Below are 24,092 nucleotides of genomic sequence, written 5' to 3'. Positions count from 1 at the left end.
TGCTGAAAGCAGTTTGAAACCACCATCCACTGGGGAAAGCTGTGGCTTCCTATGCTCTACAGCAGAGGTTCTCAACCTTCCTAAGGCCGTGACCCTTTCATGCAGCTCCTCATGGTGTGGTGACTCCCCAACCACAAAATTGTTTCCATTGCTACTTCATCACTGTCGTTTTGCTACTGTCAGGAATCCGGCAACCCTTATGAAATGGTTGTTCAACCCCCAAAGGGGTCGCGACCCATAGGTTGAGAACCTCTGCTCTAAAGATTGACTGTCTTGGAAATGCCAAGGCAGGTCTGTCCTTCCCGGATCTGTTCACTGTGATTCAGAATCAACTTTATGTCATTGAGGTCTTTATTGTTGTTTGTTTAATAACTCAATAAGGAATACAGATGATGCCGTGGCGAGAGGTTTGGATGCTAACTGGAAGATTATAGATTTGAACCTATCAGTCATTCTGTAGGAGAAAGCTGCGGTAGACTGCGTCTACAAAACTTTGCAAACCCAATGAACAGTTCGACCCTGTGTTATAGGGTCCCTGTGAATTAGAATCATCATTTTGGCAATAGCTAGAATTCAAAACAATTTGCCACTATTTTCAGGGCCATGATTGTTACATTTATCAGAAAATTCTACCTTCTGAGACAAATATCCTAGATCTTGTGCTGGGAAACAAATAGGAACAAGTATGACCTTGAAGAGAGGTGATTGGCGAATGCCCGCAGGGTTCAGGCAAGAAGAGATACTGCCACTTGCTTTCCATTAAGGCTGGTGTGGAATTGATGGTCAGATCATGTGCAACAGGTGTGGCTGTAATTTATGGGGACTGCTCCCTTCGCCGCCCCGCCAAGCTGCCATTGTTATTTTGGGATCACAGTCTCGTGACTTTGTTGCTCCCACATATGTATCTTACTGAATCACTGACTGCCTATTCATAGATGTATTCCTCCCTCGCTACCCCATTATTAAAAAAGCAGCGCACCTACCCACAAATGGAAAAAGACAAAAGCTGTGCGCATGCAATGGATATTGTATATTAGGGTCTCTGTAAAATACCCTTCGGCAAGTCCCTGGGTTTATTTTAAGAATAAATGAATTTATCAACTTAATAATTTCCTAAAGAACTTAACTTATTTAACTAGCTGAAGACTGAAGAAAGGGAGTTTCATATAAAGAAGCTTGGGGAACAGACGCTCTGCCTGCATTTTATGTTGACATTAACCTTTCCAGACGTCTTTGCTTGATTTCAATGCCCAGAATGTGATTTGTAACCCAGTCAGAATGCATTCACTTTGTAAATATGCAAACATAAGTCTACAGATACATGTATTCGTATTTTTTTCTTTCATTTCAGTGTCCTGAGTTTCAGAGAAGACCTGGTTTTCCCAAAGGAGTGATTTCTATAGAAATCTGAAGGTCTGACCAAGGGGAAAATAAGCCAGGATAGCCAATGAATTGAGGACAAGAAGGTTTCCAATCAGGTAGGACCACTTACTCTTGTACATTCAATCACCAAAAATATAATGCCTCCTTAAAAAAAGAAACTTAATACCAGCCACCCTGCTAGGAAATTGTCCACAATTCTCCTGGAACAACTTGTGGTGTTTGTCAGTGAATACCTTGGAGAAAAGAGAACACATCAACAGTACAATGTTTTCATTTCCATATTTAGTTCCTTGTTATTGAGTACACTTAGTGATCCTTGGTACTTGGTTCCCCGGGGGCTAAGCAAGAGGGAGCCCTGCTGGCACCGTGATTAAACTCTCAGCTATGAACCAAGAAGCCAGTGGTTCTAACCCAGCAGCCACCCCGTAGAGAGGATGTGGCAGCCTATTTCTACACAGTGTCGTTGCTGTTAGGTGCCATCCAGTTGGCTACGGCGAATAGTGACCCTATGCACAAGACAGCGGAACACTGCCCGGCCCTGTGCCATCCTTTTCATGGTTCCTGTCCCTGAGCCCGATGTCCTCCATGGAAACCGTCTGGGCTTACAGGTTTGGTTCAGCGTGTACCAATGAACGTTCTTGGTATTCTCTCTGAAGGCAAATCCTACTCACAGGTTCCCTATAGGACTCCCTGCTTGTTCAGCCGGGGAACGGGACTCGTTTGGTTTGGGAGCACGCCTAGCCCCAGTGTAAGAAGGTCACAGTGAATGCAGTGTCCGTGTGGAGTAACAAGGCAAAGAAGGAAGCCTGTGAAAGAGAAGTTCTCTTTTCATCTACCGATGAGTGTCAAAACCCACTAGCCATTTTCTTCTCTGATCGAATTTGAGATCAAAATTGGGGAGAGGGCATAATGAAGACAATGCATATTCGACCACAAACAGTTGCCACATCAAAATCAGAGGGTGTTGGTTTCATTTACACAGAAGTATCCAGTGTTAGCAAAGCCCTAGCCACATGGTTGGAACACAGAGTGAAGATGTGCTGAAAGAATCAATGGAAAACAATCAAGTGGTAGAAACACTTTTGAATTCCCAGCATTATGCCTGACACCTGGCATATGAATATAAAACTGATGAATGAATAAAAAGACATTTATAGATCAAAACACACAAAAACCCACGACCAAGGGAGAGTCTTAAGGCTGTGAATCTTTAATGAGCAGGTAGCCCCATCTTTCTCCCAGGGAGCGACTGATGAGTTGGAACTACCAGTCTTGCTGTTAGTAGTACAAAATTCACCTGACAGTGCCCCCAAGCTTCTTCTTTTCTTTCCCCTTACTTTTATTGGGGGCTCTTACATCTCATCACAATCCAAACATTCCTCCAGTGTGTCAAGCACATTTGCACATATGCCGCCATCATCATTTTCAAAGCATTCTCTTCCCACTTGAGTCCCTGATATCAGCTCCCCATTTCTTCCCCATCTATCCTCTGCTCTCCTTCATGAATCCTTGATAAATTATAGATTATTATTTTCATATCTTACATCTTCCTCCATCACCCCTCACCTGCTTTTCTGTTTTTCATCCCCCTGGGTGGGGGTTATATATTGATCCCCCTCCCCTCCACTTCCCCCACTGTCCCCTAACCCCCCTGGTATCTCTACTCTCCTTGTTGGCCCTGAGGGGGTTTTATCTATCCTGGCTTCCGTGTGTTGTGGGCTCTTATCTATAGCAGTGTGCATGTTCTGGTCAAATCTGATTTGTAAGGTAGAATTGAGGTCATGATAGTGGGGGGAAGGAAGCACCAAAGAACTAGAGGAAAGGTATGTGTTTTATCGGTGCTATACTGCACCCTGACTGGCTCATCTCTTCCCTGTGACCCATCTGTGAGAGGATGTCCAATTGTCTACATATGGGGATTGGGTCTCCACTACATGCCCCCACTCCCCCATTCACATTGGGTATGGTGACAAGGCTTCTTAAGATTAACACAGATCCAATATGTGTCAGTTGAATGAATGAGTGGAAATTCTTAAAACTGACACAGCCCCTATATTTGCCAATGTCTATAGAAGAAGTATCCCTGAAATGAAAGCCTGGGTTTCTGGCTACTGGTGTTGCTGATAAATGAACCTAGTCTTGAGACTGAACTTTATTCATTTGCATAGAACCCATTGCATTTAGGCATATCGTCTGCACTAGACTGAATATACTGTGCTATTAAATGGTTTGAATGCCGGTAGACAATACTTCTGATAAAAGCTTCCATGACATAAAATTTGTGAAACGCATTTGTAGACTATTTTTATAGTGACATATTTAAGGGCAATTCAGAATCACGAGCTACTACAATTGGGATTTATACTGTTGCTACGGACACGGACAGTACAGCAAGGCACTACAGCAGCTGTTTCTTTCCAAGCTGTGGTTGCTATCTTTTCGCTCTTAAGGGCGAACAGACGTCATTTCATTAAAGACAGAGATGTAACGTGTAGCATAATGCAGCTGCTGCAAAACATATACATCCTCTTTCAAATATACAAGTGAAATCATGATTTCAAATAGCACCAAAGGGACAGATATCAAATTAAGAGAAAATTCACCAATATTTGGATACTTTGTCCTTTTCAGGATGCATAAAGCTGATATTCAGAAGTGCTTATTAAAAACAATCATGAGTTGTCAGATGGGAAAGTTACAGTCACTAAAGTGAGTCAAAAAAATGATGAAATAAAGGACTCAACAGGAGATTTCCAAGAAAGACTCGAGAAGACAAAGTGAGGTGTCATGAAACGCGCATGCGAAGACCTGACATTAGCAAATGAACAGGGAAAGGAGAACACGCGTGGCATTTCTCAAGCTGAAAGAAGTGAAGAAAAACATGCAAGCTTTGAACTGCCACTGTGAGAGATTTTGTGGGTCAAATACTGAACAATGTAGGGAGCATGGGAAGGAGAAGAAGGAATGCAGGACTCACAATGAAGTGGGTGATGTACAGTTATTCCAGGATGTAGCATGTAATTGAGAACTAATGATACTGAAGCGCGAAATCCAACTTGCACTGAAGATCTGGGCAAAGGTCAAGACTGTAGAAATGGACGAGACACCACTTGAGCCTTTAAAACCAGTGGTGCCATGCTGTAAGTACAGATTTGTCTATGTCGAGAAAGGTGGAAGGTGACTTCCTGGACAACAGAATATAATAAATATCTATGTCCACTGCAAAGAGTGGTGATCCAACCCAATATGAAAATTATTCAACAATATTATTAATATCACATACAAGTGAAATGTTCCTGAAGATTTAAAGAGCAGTTATCCAGTAAATCAAAAGAGCAAGGACAGGAATTCAAGCTGGATCCAGAAGAGGACATGTGACAGCACACATCCTGACTGATGTCACATGAGTCTTGACTGACAGAGAATCCTAGAGAGATATGCACCTGTGTTTTATTGACTGTGTAAAGGCATTCATCAAAATTATGGATAACATTGTGAGCAGTGGGAACTCCAGAACGTCTGCCTGTGACCTCTCAGACCTGGCACCTATGTATAGGCCAAGAGACAGCTATTGGAACAGAACAAGGGGATGTTGTGTGGTTTGAAATCAGGAATGTTGTGCTTCATCAGGCTTATACCCTGTCACCACCTTTATTCCATGTACATGCTGAACATATAACCCAAGAATCTGGTTTACATGAAAAATTGAGCACCATGAGTGAAGATTCATTGACAACCAGCAATACACAGATGATGACTTTAAGCACTTGTCAAAATAACTATACCCCTCATTATGAATTTTAGATTATACTTCAATATAAAGAAAACAAAAATCCTCACAACTGGACAAATAAGTAATACCATGATAAATAGGAAAAAATTGAGTTCGTCAAGGGTTTCATTTTACTTGACTCACACTCAGTGCCTATAGAAGCAGCAACTAATAAATTAAATGATGTATTGCATTAGGTAAATCTGCTGCAACGGAACTTTTAAAAATAGCGTCAAGACAAGATGTCTCTTAGAGGCCTAAGGTGTGTGCAACCCAAACCAGGACACTTTCAGCCACCTCATATGCATGCAGATGAAGGACGATGAATAACAGAGAGAAGAGTCGGTGCCTTTGCGTTATGTGACTGTTGAAGAATATTAAATATACTGTGGAATACCAGGAGAACACACAGAGCAGTCTTGCAGAAAGGACAGCCAGATCACTCCTCAGAAGGGAGGATGGCAAGCCTTTGTATTAGGCTCTTTGGATAGTTTATCAGCAGGGACCAGTCCCTAAGGAAGGACCTCATGTCGAACCAAAATAACAAACCAAGCTCACTGCCATAGAGTGAGTATAGCTGACTCACAGGGACCCTATAGGACAGGGTAGAGCTGTCCTGTGTGTTTCTGAGCCTGTAATTACTATGGGAATAGAAAACCTCGTCTTTCTCCCATGGAGTGTCTCTTGGCTTGGAGCCACTGAACTCGTAGTTAGCATCCCAATGAGTCACCACTACCCCTCCCAGGACCCTACAAAGAGAAGGGTCAGCGCAGCGGGTGCAAGAAGGGCTTAAAATGTAGCATCACTTGTGAGGATGGGGCAGGAGGCTGAACCCTGTTTCGCTTTATTGTTTACGGAGTTGCTGTGAGTCTCAACTGGGTTGATGGCACCTTACAAAAGATGGGGAATTAACGACATCCTGTTTTCTGTGCGCGCGTGCGTGCGTGCGTGTGTGTGTGTGTGTGTGTGTGTTATTCTCCTTCCCATGCTCCACCCCTTTCTGGTACTCTCTTGCACCCAGAAAATGTAGCTGTAAGATTTCCTATCTAGATGGCCATAAGGTTATTGTCATTTAAATAAGAATGAAGACTTGTCTCAACCGGAGGCTTCCTCAGTATCATTGTTGTTGGGTGGCCTCAAGTTGATTCCACCTCATATGATACAATGTGACAAAAAAAGGATGGCCTGGAAAGTTATTTTTTTTTCTTTAAATTTGAATTTTATTTTATTGTTTTAATTGAAAATTTGCATAGCAAATTAGATTCCATTCAACGATTGATATACAAATTGTTGCCTGACACCGATTACCAGCCCCACAATGTGTTAGGGCTCCCACCACCCCTCCCCTGCCCCTCTTGCTGTCCCATCCCTTCAGGTCCCTTGGACCCCAGGTTCCCTGTAACCCACGCCACACCCTGCTTAGCCAAGCCCTTCATAAAATGCTGACCTTCTGGTCTCATGTAGTAGTTTGTTTAAGGCATAACATCCTTTCTGATTGTTTTTTTGGTGCCAATCTTGTATAAGACTGAAAGATGTTGACTTGCAGGCGTGACTTCCGTGCCTGGTTAAAGCTGTATTGACGGGCAATGGTTTCAGTTTCTCTAGTCCCTAAGAGTAAAGTAATTTTGGCAGGTTTTTTAAATTTAAATTTTTGAATTTTTAGGCACTTGAGTTTTGGTCTACATTTCTTTCTCTTTGTCACAAGAACTTTGCATTTGATCCATGGTCAGTGATACGACCCAGTCTCAGGGTTCCCAGAGGGTTTTCTAGACTGTAAGCTTTACGGGAGCAGACTGCTCAACGCGGCTTCCTCCTGAGGAGTCCTGGGCAGGTTTGTGCCTTCTGTTTTAGGGTCAACGGCCTCCGTGGCTCTAAATGATGGAGAAGCTTCATAAAATTCTTTACACATCAGGTTTCTGCCAAGGGAAACTTGCTACGCCATAAAGTCCTCCTTATGGAGGAAGATTCCATAGTTGGAGTTGACTGAACACAAAAATGTAAGAGGGTAAATATACAGGGTGTTTAAAAGGGTGCCCCTATAATGAAAATAGAGGTTATCTTCAGGACAATTAAGTAATTTGAGACACACAGAAATAAGTGTTATCTTATGTAACAGAGAATATTGATTTTTAAAATACTACTACATCATATTTCATACACACTAAAGAACATTAAAAAATACAAAGAGCATGGTAAGAAAGTCATAAAAACCATTTTAAACAAAAATGTCCAAATGTGAAATATTGTTTCTCAACATTGACTCTATCCACGCCGATACAGTTCTGTGGGTGGTAGTTCCCTCTCTCCTGCCCTTCCTTAAGAAAACGATGCTTTCATCAGAACAAGCAATCATACAATTGTGAATAAGGGTGGGGGGAGCAGAGTGGAGACCCAAAGCCCATCTGTAGGCCACTGGATATCCCCTCACAGAAGGGTCTTGGGAGGAGACAAGCCAATCAGGGTCCGATGTAGCAACGATGAAACATACAACTTTCCTCTAGTTCCTAAATGCTTCCTACCCACCACCCCCTATCATGAGCCCAATTCTGCCTTAAAAATTCGGCTAGACCAGAGGATGTGCACTGGTACAGATAGGAACTGGAAACACAGGGAATCCAGCGCGGATGATCCTCTCAGGACCAGTGGTGAGAGTGGCAATGCTGGGAGGGTAGAGGGAGAGTGGGTTGGAAAGAGGGAACCGATTACAAGGATCTACATGTGACCTCCTACCTGGGGGACGGACAACAGAAAAGGGGGTGAAGGGAGATGTCGGACAGGACAAGACATGACAAAATAATAAATTATAAATTATCAAGGGGTCATGAGGGAGGGGGAGCAGAAAAATGAGCTGATGCCAGGGGCTTAGGTGGAGAGCAAATGTTTTGAGAATGATGAGGGCAACGAATGTACAAATGTACTTTACACAATTGGTATATGTATGGCTTGTGATAAGAGTTGTATGAGCCCTTAATAAAATAATTTATTTTTTAAAAAGAAGAATACGATGCTCTTCGGTAAACATTTTGTCAGAATGACAGTTTGGGCATCCTTGAGTGACTCAAATTGTGTTTCTTTTAAATCTTCTTAGAGTTAGGAAGCAAAAGTAAGTCTGCAGAGGGAAAGAGCAAGGCTAGAGGGTGCATGAGGTAAGCCACCTGACCAAATTCTTACAGGACAGCCCTGGCTCCCATGGAGGAATGAGAAGCTGCATTGTCAAGATGGGGAAAAAATTCTTCTGCACAATCTCCCATATTTTTTCTTGCTACTATTTTCAGGACTGTTGCTCCTTACCTTACAATTAAATGTTCCATCCTAGCTCGTGTAAAATCTCATGTAGTTTTAATTTTCCCTTAGCCCAGTGGATTGCATGTTGAAAACCACATGGTCAGCAGTTCAAACCCATCAGCCGCTTCGTGGGAGAAGGATGAGGCTTTCTACTCCTGTGAAGTTTTAAAGTCCTGTACACCCCAACGGGCACTTCTACGCTGTCCTGTAGCATCACTATATAGTTTCATTGATTCATGGTAATGAGTTCAGGCTTTTGTTTTGTTTTTCTTATTTTGGAATTACCAATAGGAGCTTCTGGGTAGTGCAAATATTTAATGCACTTAGTTGTTAACCAGAAGGTTGGATATTTGAATTCTGCCAGAGGCACATAGAAATTTCCAGTGATCTACTTCTGAAAAATCAGTCATCGGAAACCCAGGGGTACAGTTCTGTTCTGATACACATGGGGGACCATGAGCCTGAGTCAACCTGATGGCAACTAATTGACTTCTAAAATTTCAAATAGTTTAAGCTCCTTTCACTTATTTAATAGTTTCATATGTTTTCTGTTCTGTGAGAAACCATAAAATATAATTTGTTCAAATATTATTTCCGTTTTGTTACCAATTTGCTCCGGTTGTGCTTTAAAGGTGCTTTGTTAGGCAGTTGGATGGCCTCCATTCCAACTTAGGAGGACCTGTGTGTGAAGAGCAACGTTACGTCATAGGATTTTAAAGTGTGCAATCTTTCAGAAGCCAAACACCAGCCCTGTCTTCTGGAAGGCCAGCTTGCCTCCTGGTAGTCAGGTGCTTCGTTATTTGTACCACTTAGGGATGCAGATCTTTAAGTGTAGATCCATTATTGATCTTGTAACAGGTATGACTCATACAAGTCACTTCTTCCATGTAATGTCTTGTCTTCTTTTTGGATGTAGTCTTAGGACAAATAGCAGCTCTTAAGTTTAATGAAATAATATTTTTATTTTAGCTGAGTGGTTTTTTACCTTGCCTAAAAATATAATTTTGTAGCTTAATATTATAAACACAGCCCTAAACATTCCTCTAAGAATTCTAATGTATTTTTCTTCATATCATATTCAAGTTTTAGTCTATCTAAAATTGATTTACTGTATGTATAATCCAATTTATTTTTTAATGTATTTACCAAAAACATTTGAGAGTGTGCAATGAGAAAAACAAAGCATCACTATGCTGATATTCCTGCCAACGATGCAAACTACAAACCCAAGCTAGGTAATACCTACAAGATAACTTCTCCCTTTTTTTTAAAGTGGAAAGGTCATGAAATTCAAGGGAAGGCGAAGGATATTTTCAGATCAAAGAAACTATAGAAATGACAACTAAATGCAACATGTGATTCTAGAAAAAAATTGATATATGTTTGAGAAATGTAGGGTCTTATATATTATACTAATATTTTAGTGTTTATTTCCAGTTTTCATAATTATATTTGGTCATGTGATGTGCTTATAGAAAATGTATAAGAATTTGACTATAATAGTGCTTTGTGTTGGCAGTTTACTTTCAAATGGTTCTGGAAATAACTTCCTTTTACTGTAATTTCTGTGAGTTTGAGATGGTTTGAAACAGTTTTTAAAAGAACAAGGTAATTCCAGGTCTGTCTGCTGACCTGGAATTATGTGTGCTGTTTCAGGTTTTTCTGCTAGTTTTTTCTTCAATCTTTTGTTTTATTTTAATTTTCTCTCTGTGATTGTTGTTTTGGGAAGCAAACCAGAGGAGAAAGCAACAGGACTGACTATTGCTGAGGGAACTGGGAGTAGAAGGAGGTGGAGGAAAGGAGCCGTGAACAAACAGTACCACGGACAGGGGAACAACTTGGGAACTAAAGGCAACAGTGAGGAGGGGATAGAGATTTCGGTGGTGTGGGTGCAACAGCAATCCCGCTGAGAGGAATTGCCATAAGGCAGAAGAAGGGCAAGTGTGATGGTGGGGCAAGACAAAGGTTAAAGGAAACAGAGAAAAATCTAGGAAGCAAAACTATGGATAGAGATATAGACATAGGTATACACTTATATAAATACTCTAATTCATAAAAATAGAGGTATTGCCCTAGGGCCAACATATATTTGTATGACAATACATTGAGGACGTGCACAGAATTTGTGCCTCTGCTCAAGCCCTCCCTGAACTCAAGAACACTTTGTTCTAAGAACCTGACATTCTGGATTACTGAAGACAAAATGAGTGCAAAAGCAAATGTGTGAAGAAAGCTTGGTGGTGCCTGGGTATCAAAAGGTACAGTGTCTGGGGTTTTAAAGGCTTGATGTCCATTAAGTGGCCCTGTAACAGGGTAGTAATAAGCCCACATGGAAGAAGAACACCAGCTTGTACGAACATGAGATGTTGACAGGATCAGGTAACAGACATCAGAAGATCCAAAACAAACAAACAAATAAAACATATTGTTGAGAACTAGGGGGGTCAAAGCAGAGACCCCAAACCCATCTATAGATAATGGGACATCCCCTCAGAAGGGTCGGAAGGAAAGGATGAGTGAACCAGTGTGAAGCACAAAATCAATGAAACACAAAATATTCCTCTGGTTCCGGGAGGCTTCCTCACCTCCCTCTATCATGACCCCAACCCTGCCTTTTACTGAGGGCTAAGCCAGAGAGTGTACACACATACAGATAAGGCACACAGAATCCAGGTCAGATAAACCCCCTGGGAACAGAAATGGGTGTAGTGCTACCATGAGGGTAGGGGTGAGATGGGGAGAGGAGAAAACTATGGGGGAAGGGAGGTAGTGGTCGGTGCAAGATATGAAATTAATAATAATTTATAATTTATCAAGGGGTCATGAGGGTGGCAAGTAGGAGGGGAGGTAAAAATAGGAACTGATAACAGGGTTTGAATAGAATGTACATGTTTAGAAAATAATGATGGCAACATATGTACAAATATTCTTGAAACATTTGATGTAAGAGCCCCCAATAAAATCATTTTTTTAAATCAAGGTAATATTTCTTAGTTTGGTAAATTTGGGACATATTTGAAAGTTTTATTTTCCAATATATCTTCTCAGTCTATCTGACTTATTTCCCCTTAATTAAACCACATATGTCCAACTAGTTGGTATTTTGGTTATATATCAGTCTTCCTTCTCTCAGAATTCCATGAAATTTGTAAAGTCTTCTGAATTAATACCTTGAATTAAAATAAAATTAGTAATATTCAAATCAAATCAAAATAAGTTTGTGAGAAAGGAGAACTTCTTCATTTTCCCTCTGAATCAAATGGAGGTAAACTGGCATGTATGAATTCATGATGTCTTGCTTTTGAACTATTGTAAAAGTAAGAGTAGAAGCACATGTATAAAGGACAAAGGAAGATAATGCTTGGGACAAACTGAGTTGTCATACCTTAATGGGAGGTGAGAAGAGAGTGAGGAGAGAGAGTGTCAATTCTTTCTTTCTTTTTTTTTTTGATTAATAGGTTAGATAATGTTTAGTTAGACATAATACAATATAAGCAAAATAAAACAAACAAATCCACTGCCATCAAGTCAATTCTGTCTCATAGAAACTCTATGTAGCGTTTCTGAAACTGTAAATCTTTATGTAAGTAGGCAATCTCATCTTTGTCCTAAGCAGTTGATGGGTTTGAACCTCCAACCTTGCTGTTAATCCAGTGCTTACCCCAGAGCATCACCAAGGTCCAAAATACAATATCGTCTACTTCAAATAACATTTAAAATCTAGTTTATTTTCTGTTGTTTGCATTGGCATAGATAAGGAGGAATGCAAATCACAAGATATTTGTGTTTTATCTATAAAGTTTCCTATAGGACTTATGAAAACAACAACAATATTAGCAGCAAAACAATTTTTAATTAAATACTTTTACTAGGGGCTCTTACATCTCTTATCACAATTCAAACATTCATCCATTGTGTCAAGCACATTTGTACATTTGTTGCCATCATCATTCTCAAAACATTTGCTTTCTACTTGAGCCCCTGGTATCAGCTCATCATTTTTCCTCCTCCCTCCCCTGTCCCCCCTCACTCATGAACCTTTGACAATCCATAAACTATTATTATCTTGTCATATCTTATACTGTCCGACATCTCCCTTCACCTGTTTTCTGCTGTATGTCCCCCAGGGAGGAGGTTATACATAGATCCTTATCATCAGTTCCCCCTTTCCACCCCACCCTCCTGGTATTGCCACTCTCACCACTGGTCATGAAGGGATCATCTGTCTAGGATTCCCTGTATTTCCAGTTCCTATCTGTAGTAGTGTACATCCTCTGGTCTAGCCAGATTTGTAAGCAGAATTGGGATCATGATATTTGGGGGTGAGGAAGCGTTTAGGAACTAGAGGAAAGTTGTATGTTTCATCATTGCTACACTGCTTCCTGACTGGCTCGTCTCCTCCCTGCGCCCCTTCTATAAGGGGGTGTCCATTTGCCTACAGATGGGTCTTGAGTCCCCAATCTCTACAATGATTTGATTTTTTTGTTCTTTGATGCCTAATGCCTGATCCCTTAAACACCTCACGATCTCACAGGTTGGTGTGCTTCTTCCATGTGGGCTTTGTTGCTTTGAGCTTGTTTACCTTCAAGTCTTTAAGGCCCTAGATGCTATATGTTTTTATATCCGAGCTTCATCAGCCTTCTTCACCACATTTGCTTATGTACCTACCCACTTTGTCTTCAGTGATCATGTCAGGAAAGTGAGTATCATGGAATGCCAGTTTAATAGAACAAAGTATTCTTGCATTGAGAGTGTACTTGAGTGGAGGTCCAGTGTCAATCTGCTACTTTATTACTAAACCTATACATATATGCACATAGATCTATTTCCCCATGTTCATATATAAATATATTTACATATGTGCATGCCTTTATTTAGACCTCTTTAAGTGCCCTTTGCCTCCTAGTTCTTTCCTCTATTTCCTTTTACTTTCCTCTTGTCCCATCAACATGCTCAGCCTTCATTTGAGTTTCAGTAATTCCTCTGGGTTACATTGCCCTTGATCACACTCTACCAGGCCTCCTACACCCTCCTTACCACCGATTTGGATTACTTATTATTCCCTTGTACCTGGGTTTGTTAACAGCGCTTCCTTTCCCCCCACTTCCCTCTCTCCCGTGTGCCCCGGGACCATTGGTCCCATAGTTCATCCAGTCTGTCTTATTTAGACAGACCTGTGGAGATAATAACATTCACAGAGCAAAACAAGACAGAGCAAAACCAAGCAACAAAAGAAAACAAAACAAGAACAACAAAAAGCCAATGACAAAAAACAAAAACAAAAAAACGACAACCAAAACGATGTTCAAGGCCTGTTTGTTGACCTTTAGGAGTGTTTTCCGGTCGAGTGTGATGGGGTGCCATGCCCTGGCCCCAAAGTCTATTTTTGGTATTCAATGGGGACATTGTTATGGGCATTGAGCCCAATCTGACCCCACCACACCGAGGCAAAGCACTAAGGGCGTGCTACAGAACAGCAAGGGGAGCAGAGCAACGAAGTCCTCAAAAACAAGTATTTTTAAAAGGTTTGTCTCATTTTTCTTCCTGACTTACTTTAGTAAGCTGTTTAATGGCATTTAAACTCAATAGTACCTCACCCCACAATGTTTGGAAGAACTGGAGACTTTGTGTGTGTGTGTGTGTGTGTGTGTGTGTGTGTGTGTGTGTGTCTATGTGGATGTGGGTGTATATGTCTGTGGATGTGTCTGTGTGTGTGTGTGTGTGTATAAGAAAATAGAGCCTCCTCTCTAAAAAGCATTAGTATTTAGACAAGAGCCTGGTTTCATTGGAAAGCTTCAAGGAATTCTCATTGATTTGTCCATGGAGTGAGACTGAAAGCCTGTGGTGTGAAAGTGTAATCTCACTCAGTGGAGTCCATTTCAACTCGTAGCTACCCTAGAAGGACAGGGTAGAACTGCCCCTGGGGCCTTCTGAGACTAACTCTTTCGGAGAGAAACCCTCATCTTTCTCCCTATCTAGCCTGACTCATATTCTGAGTTCTTGGGCAAAAATTTGTCTATATGTTTTATAATCTTTGTGGTTTTTAAAACACAAAAAGTTGAAACCCCTGATAAAATGTTTTTTAAAAGTTGATATATAGTTTAAAATTATCTCTTGATTTGAGTGTGTATGTGCGTATGAAGTTAAGTCAAAAATATTGCTACAAGGGTTATAGTTCATTAACGTATGGATTTATTTCAGACAAAGCTTGTTCAAACATAGCTGTATGACCAGTAGGTGACTGCAGAGAAGTCCTGTCAGTAGTAAGTCTTAATGGGTCACCTTCAGAAACACACTCATGACTTCATGGAAGATCTGCTGGGCCCTAAGCACAGGGAGGCCAGCTCAGGCGCTATGGCATTGCCTTCAGGATCCCAAAGGTGTAATCTTGATGGCAGGTTTCCTTGAAAAATACAGAAAAATGCAAGGGCTCGTCATGAAGGTGCTTTAAGAAAAGTCAAAGCTGCGTTGGTGAGGGAAACCCCAGGAAATGTCACCAAGGAGTTTGGTTTTTTTGGGGGGGTTTTCCGTCATCACAGTGGACTTGCTGCTTTTTCAAGGGTGGCAGTGGCCTTCCGGTGAGAATTTCACTGGGTGTCTTATCCGGCTCACCTGATCTTGACCCATTCAGACTTCTTCTTTTAAAAAAAATTTTGTCAAAATTCAAAAAACATTTGACAGGAACATGATTTGAATCCTTTGAAGATGCTAAAATGCCATTTTGACTGTGCTGTAAACTGAGGAATGTTGAATTTGTGTGGAAGGATTGGAGAGAGGGAAACACTGTCTTCAGAAGTAGCTAAAACTATAGCATCGCATGATATTTTTGTATACCAAAGGTCACTGTGATTTTGTAGCAATAATTTTTAGTCCCACAGAAGCATACACACTCTCCCCCTGCCCCCACCCTGTTCTGTCAGCTTGTCTTTCTGTGGTGGCTCACAAGCAAGCTCCCACATGGTGGCTAGGATTCAGTGGAGCTTCAAGACTGAGAGAAAGAAGGAGGACCAAGGCACATCCATCTGAGAAACGTGACCAGCGGCAGCCTCCTGGGTAGCGGTGGAATGCTGTGTGACATGTGATGGCGGAAGAGGAGCCTCTGTGAAAGATGCCCTCAGTTTTGTGACTGAGCATGAGCTGCCTCTTCAAAGTTGAGCCAGCCTTAGTGACATGGACATAATAAATCTCATGTAACTTTCATGTGCTGTTGTGACATGACTCATAGTGAAGAGAAATCAGCTGAAAACACCCATTGATAATTGAGAAGTGAAATGAACAACGTTTGAATTCAGGAAAAGTGGAAATTATCAAAAATGGAATGGAATTCATAAAATTAGATGTTCCAGGCATTTTTAAATGGAAATGAACTGGTATTGGCCATTATGTTTTTATTGGATAATATGGTCAACTCTGAAAGAAATGGTGGATTAAAGGGGGACACCATTAGACTCATCATCCAAATGAACATTGCAAGATCTACCCTGAAGCACAAAGTTGTCAGTAAGAGCATAATATCCAGACAAGTCAACATGGATAATATGTAAATGTATAACCAACCATTATGAAAAAATTGAGAATTTCAACAACTATTCCAGCCTGAAATTAATCAAACATGCAACCAAATTGAAATGAAAATTACTCATGATTAGAATGTGAAAATTAGAAGCAGGGAAAGATCAGGAGTTAGAAAAACACTGCCTTGGTGACAGAAAGGACCCTGGAGGTCACATGGTTTTATGGGCAAAAATATACACAGATGCTCCCCAAATATGATTAAAGGAATACAATAACCACACCAGAGTATCAGTCAGCATCCATCCCTCTCAGGAGGTAGCATATGAACGAGAACAAATGATGCTGATGTGGGAAGCTCACACTGCATTGAAGGCAGTGCACTGAGAGCAAATTGCCCACAATTCACATTGGATTCAGAAGGTAATGTAGAATGAGCCATTTGATTGCTCATGTCAGCTGGATCTTGGCCAAACACAGAGAACACCGTTAACTACGCACAGGTATTTGACATTATGCATCACAGCGAACTATGGATAACTTTGAATAATAGGAATCTCAGAACTCTTAATTGTGCATAGAGCATTGTACCAGATAATGGGTATACCGTGCGGTTTAAAATCAGGAATGGTGGGTATCTGGCTTGTATCCTTACCCATATGTATTTATGGTGAAGTGAAGTTGCTTAAATATGACTCTTTGTCCATTTATTGTAATTGCCACCAAATGATTAGTTGAACCATGAAAATAAGATGTCGAGGACTCGAGCTCAGGGACTGGCAAATCTTGCCTTTCCTCTGCATCTAAGAGAGCCATCTCCGAAGCAAGAAGTGAGAGAATTCGGAGTATTCTCAGCAGAGCATATGCAAGATCCCGCAAGTGGCTGAGGCAGCAGAAGTTGCAATGCTGAGACCAGGAGACAGAGTAGATTGGAAACACCAAGATTGTGGTAGTCTTCTAAGCATACAGAACAAGGTAAAGTCCAAGAGCTTGTATGGCTGAGAGGCTTAGGACCAGCTGCTGTCTGAGAAGAGGCGTAGGTAGGGACAATGACTATATCCTTAAAGGGATTTTTAACCTGACTTGGGCTATCTTGATAACTTCCCAAAGGATTCCTTCCTAGATGAGTTCTATGTGGCCATTGCAAACAGATTATTAAACCCAACAGAAAAGTAGAGTGTAGGGAGGGGGGCAGATGGTGTCAGAATGTGACAGAAGAAAGAAGGAGTCCTGTCTGACCCTGTTTCATAGCAACCAGCCTTGGGCTTGTGTGGAGTTGGATTCTTTGTGCATCCAGAGGAGGCCAGATATTTCCCCAGGCTTTTTCCTTCAGTATTCATGCTGTGTCTCATCTAAGAGGCTACACTATGTGAAGAAAGTAATCTGTACTGTATTAGGTCACAAAGAATACCACAAGCCAGAAGCTCTTACAGCTTTCATGATCTGACCCTCATTCTTATGTCAGTATTGCCACTGGCTGTGTGAAACATTGGTCAAGTTGATCACCATCTTTTTTCTTTCATTTCATCATTTGTAATGTGTAAGTAATATTACTTGTCAGTTGGACACCAGCAGTAGTCCTTCAGCTAATTGACTGTCTCACTAGGGGTATTGCAAAGATTAGGTGATAAATGATTTATAAACCCTTTGAAATACTTAAAAAATGATGTAAAAGGCCCTAACAAGCAGTCACAGTATGTGATTCTTACATTAACTAGACTCTTTAGTCATATATATTTAATAAAAAGCTTTTTAAAGAGATATAGGACTTACTAAAGAGAAGATTGAATTTTAACCCTGTTAGAAGTGAGCCTAGAGAGAAGAGAGGACATAGGGGTGGGGTGGGGATGGTGGTGGCGGTGGTGATTACAGTCTACCTCCCTAAATAGAGAAAGAGTTCTTACTGGGGAGGGAAACGTGCTGAATATGGAGTACTCTTTCTCAGTTTAGTTTTACTGCTGACGATTCTATGACTTTGACAGTGGATCTTGAGTTAGATGGTTTAGAACACATTTACAAAATGCATTGTGTCAGGTGAGTGCACTAAAATTCTGTTTATTGTGAAGACCATAAATAAAATATGTATACCTACGGAAAGTGTAATATAGGATGATGACCAAAATAAAATATATTCTCGCAGAGTACAGAATTATCATTAATGCATCATTGTGAACACCATGGTTTGAGTTAGGCACACCGCAGTCCTCAAAGTGACATCTTTGTCCTTCAACACTTTCAAGAGGTCTTTTGAAGCAGATTTGTCCAGGGCAGTGTGTCATTTGATTTCTTCCCTTTTCTTCTCTGGGCATTGATTGTGGATCCAAACCAAACGTTTCTAATAGTATTTACTTAATTCTCCACTTTGGGAGAATTTGTTTTCCTACTGGTCAGGTCCTGTATTGCATTTTCCTGCAGATACACATCTTTGGTTTTCCATGCCTCACAGTCCACAGAACTTGGGTGCGCTCACAGGGATAAGATGCGAGCCGGACCCACGCCGTGGAATTTGCCATCACCTCATCCGCAGGAGAGAGAAGAGTTACAGTCTTGGAAACTCACACCGACAGTTCCACCCTGTCCTTCAGAGTTACTATGAGTCAGGGGGTACTGGATGGATGGCAGTGAGGCTGGTTTTTATTTTATATGCCTGCAGAAGCTTGCCAACGGATAAGAAACCACAGAAGAAGCAATGACGTTGACTCATAGTGTTGGTGAATATTGAAAGTACTACAGACTGCTAAAAGAACCAACGATGCTCCTTAAAAACCATGATAACAGTGTTGAGCTGATAAAGTTGAAGGTCAGCACAGAAGAAGAAAGCGTCAAGGAGATGGAATGTGACAACGGCTTCCACAATGGTTTCAAACTTAACAATTGTGAGGATAAAAAAGAGAAGTCAATGTTTTGTTCAATAATATAATGAATTTTTTCATTCTACTTGGAGATAAGCATGTGTGTGGTTTTTATACTGGATTTGAATGATTTCTAGATTTTGCTGTCATTGAGTGCTTTCAGGTAGAGAAAACAGCATAAGATCAGAATAAGAACACTAGCATTTTGAACTATATTTTGTGAATCCTCGGGAGCTAGTGGAGATGGTTGAGTATTATTTATATTTTGTAGCGTTAATTCTAGTATTTGTATAAAGAATAGAATGAAGAGGGCTATGTTCTCGATCAGTATGACTTATTTGTTTATAATTGTAGTCATCAATAAAGAGGTGAGGAAAGCTGTGGTCAGAAGAAGAATGGAAATGAATAATGAGGAGACATTGAATGGGTAGAATTAAGACAAGAAGACTTGATAATTTATTGGATCTGAGCAATTAGTCAGATGGAATGATTGGAGACAATCCTGAGATTTCCAGTCTGGGAGGATGATAACAATTTAAACCTTGAAAAAAGAGAGAAAAATAATCTTGGGGTGAACAGGAAGATGCAGGGAGCAAGCAGTCCAACTTTGGCTTTCCAAACTTTACTTTTTAAACACAACCATGGCAGACTAGCTAACCAATAACAAAAGATTCTACTGCCATCCAGTTGATTATGACTCATCCAACCAATCTTAAAAATCAAAACAAAAACACTCACCTCCCCCAAGTTGATTCCTAGTCTTGGCGGCTCTCTGGGACAGAGCACCGCTGCCCCTGTGGGCTTCTAAGGCTGTAATGCTTTACGAGGTAGGAAGCCCCATATTGCTCCCGTGGAGTGCCTGGTGGTTTCAAACTGTTGACTTTGCAGTTAGCGCCTCAATGTGTAAACCATGAGGCCACCGGGGCTCCCACACCCCGCCAATAGGTAGTAGCAATTTGCCAGTGAAGCTTCAAAAATATACCAGGAACTCCTCCAAACTGTCAACGTGAGTATCAGCAATATACCTGTGACAGGAAGGTATGGGGATTAAATAGGAATCCCAAAGAGAACAGCACAAAAGAAAAAAAATACTTAAGAAGTCGGCAAGGGAGAGAAAAAGGAGAAATATGAGGAGGATGACAGAAGCAAAAGAGTGCAGTGCCTGTGATATTCCGAGTTTGAACGGTTTTAAGAAGAACAATAAAGTGTAAAATGACACAACTTGAGGTGGAGAATTATTAGGAGAAATCTATTGAATGTATTGATTAATATGTAATGATTTTTCTTTGAGAAGACAATTCTGATCTGTATGCAGATAGATATCACATTTCTTATCTTTTATTTTTGAAATAAGAATATATGTGCATGTTTCTTATTTTATTGTGGCTTCGGGTGTGTTCTTGATTCGACACTAACCAGTACAATGCGAATCCAAGTTATACTTAGTGTGCTCTCCAAGGAAGCCAGAGCGTCCCTGGTGTTGTAGTGGTGATGCGCTAGACTGCTGACTGTAAGGTCGGCAGTTTGAACCCACCAGTCGCTCAGAGGGAGAAAGATGGCTTTCTACTCCCGTCAAGGGTTACGGTCTTGGAACTTACAGGGGCAGTCCCATGATGTCCTATAAGGTCACTGTGAGTGGCCATCTACTCTGTGGCAGTGAGCTTGTTTGAGTTTGTTTTTACCCCAGGTCACGGTCTGAGGGGTCTTCCAAACCACTGTGGGTAAAGTCTCTTCCCTCAAATTTTGTGCATACTTTTGAAGCTACCTCATGTTATGCTTGTGCCTTAGCCAAGTGGACTTTTTTGGACAATTTTCAAATTAATTGGTGCTATTTTTAGGCCATTGGTTCTGGATTTCTGCTCTGCTTTCATTTTGTCCAAAACAGAAACAGGAGAGAGCCCAATTCAAGGAAAAGGGCAAGTGAGCTCCAGTCAGGTTCCCCAACCCTGCGCACATTCTCGTGCTTGAGGCACATCACTGTTAGAATGAACTGCCAGGCTGTTACTAAGCCTGCTACGCAAATAGCGCAAGATCCTCGTACAGGGGAAGAAGTGAGAAAAAGGTGAACAGTACACGGCATAGAAACCGACCAACCCAGACTTCCAGAACATTTAGCTACAGAAGGCTTGTGCAGTCACTTTCTAATAAAAGAAGTTCCCTTTTGTAAACCGTGGTGTTTGTCAGAAAAGCAAACAAACAAGACCCAAATTTCACTGTTGAGTTGATTCTGATTTTTTAGTTTAATCTCAAAAGTTATCTACTAACTCCTAGGTGTTCCCAAGATTCTTTCAGTCAGTCCTTCAGACACTTCTAGTGTCCCTGTAAGCTGAAAATCATTTTCATCAGAATACTAAGATGGATATTTGACCTTTCGTTGGGTGACATTTCACCTCAGGTGCAATGACCCGAAGGCGACAACCACTGATGTCTCCGCACTGGTGACGCCAAAGCCAAAAATGCTGGTGTGACGACCCGTGTGTTTTTCACCACCTCCGACTTCCAACTAATATTTCTTAATGCTAGATTTGCTTAAGAATGTACTTGAGGATACAATAAAAATTAATTTTGTTTAGTCTGAACTATTTCGTTGCCATCTTCAAATATTCTGTGTGGTTAAAAAGAAGTGGCACAAAGCACGTCTAGTTGGATTAGAATTGAACGACCAATAACCTGTTGGCCGTTCACACCCACCAGCTGCTCCATAGGAGAAATATGAGGCTGTCTACTCCCATAAAGACTTAAAACCCCGGAAACCCTTATAGAGTCACTGTGCATTGAGATTTAGCAGTAACGTATACACAGTACCTGGCCACTTCAAAAGAAGACAGTCATGTGACTGGGCTGAAAACTGGAGTAGTCACTCTTCCCACGCACCTTCATTTTTACTTGCCAGAACAATGAACAAACTGTGCTTCATCAACCTTGAATATTAGCAGATATTTCTTGACAATGAACAAAATGAGCCTGTCACATCAAAGAGGAAAAAAAATCCCAAATGCTGACAGTAGTTCTTGCCAATAATAAAACTCAAAAGATTTCAAACAAAAATTGCAAGTTGGGAAAGTCTATTATCAACCCCTGTGAACTTGGCAGTTTCCCAAGACTGAGTTTTTCAAGGAGGGAAAAGACATGACCAGCAAATCTGAGCTGTTACCATGACATTTGGTTCCATTTAGAGGTTTTGTATAGCATAGTGAGCCACTATTTTTCCAAATGTCCACCCCTGATATTAAAAGCTCAAGTGTGAGTAAAAGGTCAAAGTGCAAGCTAAACAATGGATTTTAGTAAAACAAAGTGTGGAAAATATTTTGATAAGATTTTAGATTCTACATTACGAAAAAAGACAAAATCCATAATTATCTAAAAATACTGCTGAAATTCTCATTTTTGCCAACTATAAAACTATAAGGTCAGATTTTCTTGAGAAACTTCAACTAAAACAACATATTGGGGCAAATGAGGAGTCAGATGTTTTTTCAAGGATGGTATTTAGAAAATTAAGCCAGAGATTTGAAAATGTAAGATGATGCCATTTTTCTTGGGGGGGGGGGTTTGCTATATAAAATGTTTAATTTTTGTTAAAAATGCATTATTTATATAAGCATGTTTATTACTGCCAGTTTTTAAAATTGCAAATACTTTATTTTTTTCATATGGTAGGTATACCTCACATATGCAAAAGCTACTGGGATTATCAATAATTTTTGAAAATGTAGGATTTTGTTAGACCAAAAAGTTTGAAACTCACTGGAGAAGAGCAAGCACTAAATAGATAGTAAATTGCTCAAGAAACTTGAATGCATTTTGCATAATCTCATAAATAAAAATCAAACAGTCACCCTTGAGAAGTGATATGATTGTGGGGCAGGAAGAGTTTTCTTATTTTTCCTTCCGGTGTTTCTTAAAGTTAAAGAAATCATAGTGTGCATGCTAGCGGGAAGTCTTCAGGGCATGCGGATGACATTCTCACCATTCTTTCTTCCAAGTCTGTGTGTCTCATTTCATGTGTCCCCATTTACAGGAACAAAATTAGCATGTTATCCAGTCACCATTTGGCTCATGACTCAGTGTCACTATAAAAATCACTGTAGCTGCTTCTTAGGCCCAACTTCTCCCAGGATATGTCTGTGTGGATGTAGATTTGCTTGATAGAGAAGACGTAAGTACATGCCTCTCCTTGCTTCTTCAGTCTGTCTACCTGTGTAAATTCTACTAGAGTAAAGCTAAAATCTTGGATTTAATTTCTCAAATAATTTGTGTTTGTAGATGAAAGAAGAGGTTAAGGGTATGAACATGGAAAGAACAGTAACCATGAATATCAGTTCAGAAATGAAGGAAACAAAGGGAAAATTCTTAACGCATTTATATATTACTTTTGTTAAAAAGTGAGAAAGCGTGACTTTGTAAAAAGGGAAATGAAAACCCAAGCTTACTTCTCATTAATAAAGGTTGATTAAATGTTTAGATGTCAAATTTTAGATGTTTACGCTTTAGAAGTTAATCTTAACTTTTAACAATACTTAAATAATAAGTCTATTCGTCTTTGGGTATTTGTATAATGGACTATTTTGTGTAACTGCCTACAAAAATATAACTTCATAGTATCTAGTTTATTTATAATACTACATTTTTTCAAGACTGGAGGATACTAATTATACCATATACACAGGAAACTTTTTGAAAAAAATATATGTCCAATATAAAGATATTTTTTAGGATTTTTGTGTAATCAGTTTATTGTTATCAGATCTGGACATGTGCTGATTGCTATTCTATTAAACCTCTATCAACTGCAGTCATTTATTTAACTTTTTAACCTTTAAAAACGTTTGTGAATGTCTGTCAGATATTACCTTTTGTTAGCAGCCTCCCTGTGATATGAAAAGTGAAACAAAAGTCATATGTATAACGGCATAGTTGATATAAAAGACAGCTCTTGGGCTTTTGTAGTCACATAGCTACGTAGGAGAGGTGCCCCTAGATCTCCAACTGCTGGGAAAGCTTATAGCTGCTTTCATGCATCACAATAACTGCAATTGTGCACCTAATGGGCACTCACTAAATAAACTGATGCGAGGAAGAAGCATAAAGTTTGCAGCATCTGTATACAGTTTGCTACAAAATATTATTTTATTCATTCTTTCATTCACATATTCAGATTGTCTATTGTCTAGAGCAACAAATACTACTTCTATAGCAATAGAAATAATGCCTACCACAATTGACTACCCAGTATTTATTTTCTATGTTACTTTAAAGGTTTAAAATTGAAGATGTCCATCAGTTTA

At 40.2% G+C, this 24,092-nt stretch overlaps 1 protein-coding gene across 1 annotated transcript in view; it reads left to right on the top strand.

Moving 5' to 3' along the window:
* Positions 1 to 1,349: 1,349 nt before the first annotated feature.
* Positions 1,350 to 24,092, top strand: part of PKIA (cAMP-dependent protein kinase inhibitor alpha) — a 41,866-nt gene continuing 19,123 nt past the window's right edge. Inside the window, exon 1 of the mRNA XM_075550641.1 lies at positions 1,350 to 1,478. The gene's annotated coding sequence lies outside the window, so the exon portion shown is untranslated. The remainder of the gene's footprint in view (positions 1,479 to 24,092) is intronic.

This window comes from Tenrec ecaudatus, chromosome 5 (genome assembly GCF_050624435.1).
Source record: "Tenrec ecaudatus isolate mTenEca1 chromosome 5, mTenEca1.hap1, whole genome shotgun sequence".
Classification (NCBI taxonomy): domain Eukaryota; kingdom Metazoa; phylum Chordata; class Mammalia; order Afrosoricida; family Tenrecidae; genus Tenrec; species Tenrec ecaudatus.
This window is presented reverse-complemented; position numbering and strand designations above follow the sequence as displayed.